Genomic DNA, 6,240 nt, shown 5'->3' on the forward strand with positions numbered 1-6,240 from the left:
TGTAGTTTAGGTGTAGTTTAGGTGTAGTTTTGATGAGCCGTCTGTGCAGGCTGACTGGCATTATGTGTTTCCTGCTCAACAACTTGGATGGAGTCAAGGATATGTTTTGCATTATTCTAAAGGCCGAATGCAACACATAGCATTCCTTACTTTTCCTTACAATACATTTGTTATAGTAAAGAAAACTGTCTCATAAAAGCTTCCTTTTACAAAGTGAAACGTAAAAGAGAATGGTATCAACCGGCAAGGCATGGTTAAATGATGCTGATAATTACATAGGCATAAAACCAACTCATCATTACACTATTGTCTTTCTAAATTAAATCAACCACTTCACCCTATTTATCATTCAGTTAGGCCTAATTTAAATTCCATTGTGAGGTAAGGTGCACAATTATCCCCCATTCATCCATTTGTCATTCATTCAGTGAGGACAGAGAGACGCATTAGCACCTGGCTGGGTACCAACGTCCTACAGCACATTGTCTTAGAGCCTGGCTGGGTACCAACGTCCTGCAGCACATTGTCTTAGAGCCTGGCTGGGTACCAACATCCTACAGCACATTGTCTTAGAGCCTGGCTGGGTACCAACATCCTACAGCACATTGTCTTAGAGCCTGGCTGGGTACCAACGTCCTACAGCACATTGTCTTAGAGCCTGGCTGGGTACCAACGTCCTACAGCACATTGTCTTGGAGCCTGGCTGGGTACCAACGTCCTACAGCACATTGTCTTGGAGCCTGGCTGGGTACCAACATCCTACAGCACATTGTCTTAGAGCCTGGCTGGGTACCAACATCCTACAGCACATTGTCTTGGAGCCTGGCTGGGTACCAACATCCTGCAGCACATTGTCTTGGAGCCTGACTGGGTACCAACATCCTACAGCACATTGTCTTGGAGCCTGGCTGGGTACCAACATCCTACAGCACATTGTCTTAGAGCCTGGCTGGGTACCAACATCCTACAGCACATTGTCTTAGAGCCTGGCTGGGTACCAACGTCCTGCAGCACATTGTCTTGGAGCCTGGCTGGGTACCAACATCCTACAGCACATTGTCTTAGAGCCTGGCTGGGTACCAACGTCCTGCAGCACATTGTCTTGGAGCCTGGCTGGGTACCAACGTCCTACAGCACATTGTCTTGGAGCCTGGCTGGGTACCAACGTCCTACAGCACATTGTCTTGGAGCCTGGCTGGGTACCAACATCCTACAGCACATTGTCTTGGAGCCTGGCTGGGTACCAACATCCTACAGCACATTGTCTTGGAGCCTGGTTGGGTACCAACGTCCTACAGCACATTGTCTTGGAGCCTGGTTGGGTACCAACGTCCTACAGCACATTGTCTTAGAGCCTGGCTGGGTACCAACATCCTACAGCACATTGTCTTGGAGCCTGGCTGGGTACCAACGTCCTACAGCACATTGTCTTAGAGCCTGGCTGGGTACCAACGTCCTACAGCACATTGTCTTGGAGCCTGGCTGGGTACCAACGTCCTACAGCACATTGTCTTGGAGCCTGGTTGGGTACCAACGTCCTACAGCACATTGTCTTGGCGCCTGGCTGGGTACCAACATCCTACAGCACATTGTTTTGGAGGGTTAAGTTATGAATAGGTGTGAAAAAACAGATAAAAAGGCTCTAAATACTTTTCTGTTTGTGATTTCTAAATTCTGACAAATGAGTAATGTCAAATACAAACATTTAGGAAAAGTAAGGGAAGGAGCAGGACTTTTTTGGGGGGCAGATTTTTTTTATTTACAAAATTAAACATTGGTCGTTGGCCTATTACGGTTTTAATGTTAATGGGTGCTTTGCTATTCTTGGGCAGCGTAATGAACTTTGCCTCCCTCCAGGCCTGAGGACACACTCCATCTTCTTGGCTTAAATTGAAGATGTGGCAAACCGGAGTCACAATGTTTTCCCCTGCCAACCTCAGAAATGTACCATCCAGGTTGTCGATACCAGGTGGCTTGTCCTTATTTATATAGAGGCAAAAGAAACACCTATTTAGGTGAAGTGCTGGTTAGTGGAGTAGAACACTTGAAAAATGAAAGGAGAGCCGCACACTCTAGAAGCTCAGATGCAATAATTGAATAACCAAATAACCAACGTTTTGACAGACAAGCTGTCTTCATCAGGGTATAATGACAAACACTGCGGGGTGACTCGTTTATATAGTGTCAAAGGACACACACAGGTGTCTGTAATCATGGCCGGGTGTGGCCTGATATCATTTGTTAATTCTCAGATATAAAAATAACATACCAAAAACATGAATGGATAGTGCACAATCGTAGATACAATTTGGCTACATAGGCCAACAAACATTTACAATAGCAAAATCACAATAATCACAAGAATGGCTTCAGATCAAAGTCTACGTTGAGACTAAAGGGATCAAGGGTCTTTAAATTAAAGATCCAGGCAGCCTCTCGTTTTAACAATAAATTGACGAGGTCAACCCCTCTCCTAGGGAGGGTGACATGTTCGATGCCAATATAACGCAGGGACTAAATCGAGTGGTTTGTTTCCAGAAAGTGGGCCGCAACCGGGTAAGTCGAGTTTTTGCACCTAATGGTGCTACGACGCTCTGAGATTCGTACTTTTAAACTAATAACGTTGGTTATTTGGTTATTAAATTATTGCATCTGAGCTCCTAGAGTGTGTGGCTCTCCTTTCATTTTTCAATTGTCCTTATTTATAGGCAGCAACAATGTTTCACCTCTTTCACACCAACCTTGAGAAATTCAAAACTACAGTACTTGTCTTTCACTATTTGGTCTGATATGCATGAATATAAAGGCTCAGCATTTGTTGTTTGCATGTCATGCCCAAGTTTGCTAATCTTGTCAACAAAAAAGTTATTAAAGTGTTTGGCAAAATCAAAGGGTTTTGTTATGAACAAACCATCTGCCTCAATGAAGGATGGAGCCGATTTTGCTTTTTCGCCTAGAATTTATTGAAAGGCACCCCAGAGCTTTTTACGATCATTCTATATATAATTTATCTCTGTTCCATAGTACAGTTTTCTGTGCAACTTCTGGTGTGTGGTTACTGTGAACACTGAAGCTGTACCCGCTTTAAGTTCAAGTTTTAACAGTGGCCAAGTAGGCTACTGTGGCTATTTGATCATAATGTAGGCCTGCCAGAGTGGCATACCATCAAAAACAAAGAAAATGCATCCCATACATATTTTACATGTAATTAGCTGTTCTATCATTAAGCCAATGTGTGGTGTTCAATGTAGCCCTACATTCCATGAGACTTTTGAAAAAAACATCCAAGGCTTGGCATTAACTCGTTTAGCCACTTGTCTTTTAGACAAGGAGGTGACTGAAAATGTTGTGTTGTTTGATGCAAGAAAACACTTTACAAAATAAAAGATATTTATATTCCCATACCATCATTACAGAGAATCAGAGAAATTATACTACGCTCTGCCTATTGGCTACTTAGCTTACTCAAGTCTGTCTCAAAATAGAACACTGCCCCTTTAAGACATAAAATAACTCTTTACCTGACTGGCTTTTCAGTGATGGCTAGAAATGCACATATTTTGTGCTCTTATTTGTTGTAAGCAACTACTCCCCCATTGCTGACTAGACATTAGCTATAACTGTGCTAATAACTCACTAACTACTAAAGAATATGTCAAACGGTGCACATGTGGCTACATGCAGCTCTCGCTTTGATCTCAAAACAAGCTCATCTACTCACTGCTGCTCATATCATATCCTAAACACAGTCCAGTTCAAAGTGAATGGCACAGATCCATATATGACAATGGCTATTTGCATATAGGCCTACTGCATCTCGGATTGGTTATGGCGCACCGGTCTGTGTACAGTAGGGCCTGAGCTGTGTCTGTCAATGCAATAGAATCCTACTCCTATGCGCTCTGCCTACAAGAACATTTCTTGTACAGTTCATTTTGTATACTAAGTCTTACATAGTTCATTTTATTTCAGTATATTCCCTTTGAAAAGTGGCTAATATTGCGTTGATTCGATCACATTTCCCACAGTAGAGCGCAACATTGATACTGTTAACTAAAGGGGTAAACTCAAGAATGGTGAGTGAAGTTCAATTGACTCCAGCCTCCACACAGACTCCACACAGACACAGCGTGTAGACATGCTGCTGGACAGCCAGTACTGCATCCATCAAAACTTTGTTCATTTGCACAATATCTCTCTTTCACATTCGCTTGTAAATGTCCAAACTCACCAAAAATGACATTCGGTTGCTCCTACCTATATATGTATAATTTTATGAGCTGTATTGCCTGTCTTTGTAATTCGTTAATTTTCTTTTGCACTGGTTAGCATATTTAGCAAGCAGCCTCCATGCAAATTCGCTATAACTTATGAAGATTGTTGTGCATTCTGGTAATACACGCTCAATAGGCTTTTTTTGTGGGATTTTTTGGCACCCGCTTGAGTACTAAACCAGTAATACCGTAAATCCCAGGGTGAGAGAATATGACGATATGAAAATCTGAACACTGTCCAACCTTACTATATAGTGTGATTATAACGGGTTTTATATATAGTAGGATTAAAATGGGTTTTACATATAGTGTGATTATAATGGGTTTTACATATTGTGTGATTATAATGGGTTTTATATATAGTGTGATTAAAATGGGTTTTACATATAGTGTGATTATAATGGGTTTTACATATAGTGTGATTAAAATGGGTTTTACATATAGTGTGATTAAAATGGGTTTTACATATAGTGTGATTATAATGGGTTTTACATATAGTGTGATTAAAATGGGTTTTACATATAGTGTGATTAAAATGGGTTTGACATATAGTGTGATTATAATGGGTTTTACATATAGTGTGATTATAATGGGTTTTATATATAGTGTGATTATAATGGGTTTTACATATAGTGTGATTATAATGGGTTTTACATATAGTGTGATTATAATGGGTTATATATGTAGTCTGATTATAATGGGTTTTATATATAGTCTGATTATAATGGGTTTTATATATAGTCTGATTATAATGGGTTTTACATATAGTGTGATTATAATGGGTTATATATGTAGTCTGATTATAATGAGTTTTATATATAGTCTGATTATAATGGGTTTTACATATAGTGTGATTATAATGGGTTATATATGTAGTCTGATTATAATGGGTTATATATGTAGTCTGATTATAATGGATTTTATATATAGTGTGATTATAATGGGTTTTATATATAGTGTTATTATAATGGGTTTTACATATAGTGTGATTATAATGGGTTTTATATATAGTGTTATTATAATGGATTTTATATATAGTGTGATTATAATGGGTTTTATATATAGTGTGATTATAATGGGTTTTACATATAGTGTGATTATAATGGGTTTTATATATAGTGTGATTATAATGGATTTTATATATAGTGTGATTGGCTGACATTTGCTCTGACTTAACACTCATTAACCATCACCGACATCTATAGAGATGAACTCTTTACCTCTGGTGGAGAGAGCACCCACCCACCCACACACACACACGCGCACACACACACGCGCACACACACACGCGCACACACACACACACACACACGCACGCACGCGCACACGCACGCACACACACACACACACACACTGCACACACACACTGCACACACACACTGCACACACACACACACACACACACACACACACACACACACACACACACACACACACACACACACACACACACACACACACACACACACACACACACACTGCACACTGCACACTGCACACACACACGGACACACACACACACGGACACACTAATGACTCCTCAGTATGACAGGTCAGGAGTGGACATTACATGAGAGTGATTCAGTGGACTAGATACAGGACACACGCTTCCTGTCCTGACCACTTACACACACTCCTTAAATTATGACACACACACACAGATCTGACATGGCCTGATTATATAGGACATGTGATCACCCTGGAATACAGAGAAGAGTAACTGAGGCATACTGCATGCACAAGGCATCAGCCTAAAATATGCTGACATTTGACAAAAATAAGCTTGAAAGCAATACCTTCTCTCCCTCTTTTTCAAATACAGACACACAAATCCAGCCATGTAGTCTCATAGATCCTCCCGCAGTTCTCTACGTATCAGAGGACCCATCCATAATGTTACTGCTGTCATAACCACTCACATTTTTACTATTCAACAGCTTTCTGTACACATCAAATATCAACAGAC

The sequence above is a fragment of the Salmo salar genome, chromosome 05 (genome assembly GCF_965601325.2).
Source record: "Salmo salar chromosome 05, fSalSal1, whole genome shotgun sequence".
Lineage (NCBI taxonomy): Eukaryota > Metazoa > Chordata > Actinopteri > Salmoniformes > Salmonidae > Salmo > Salmo salar.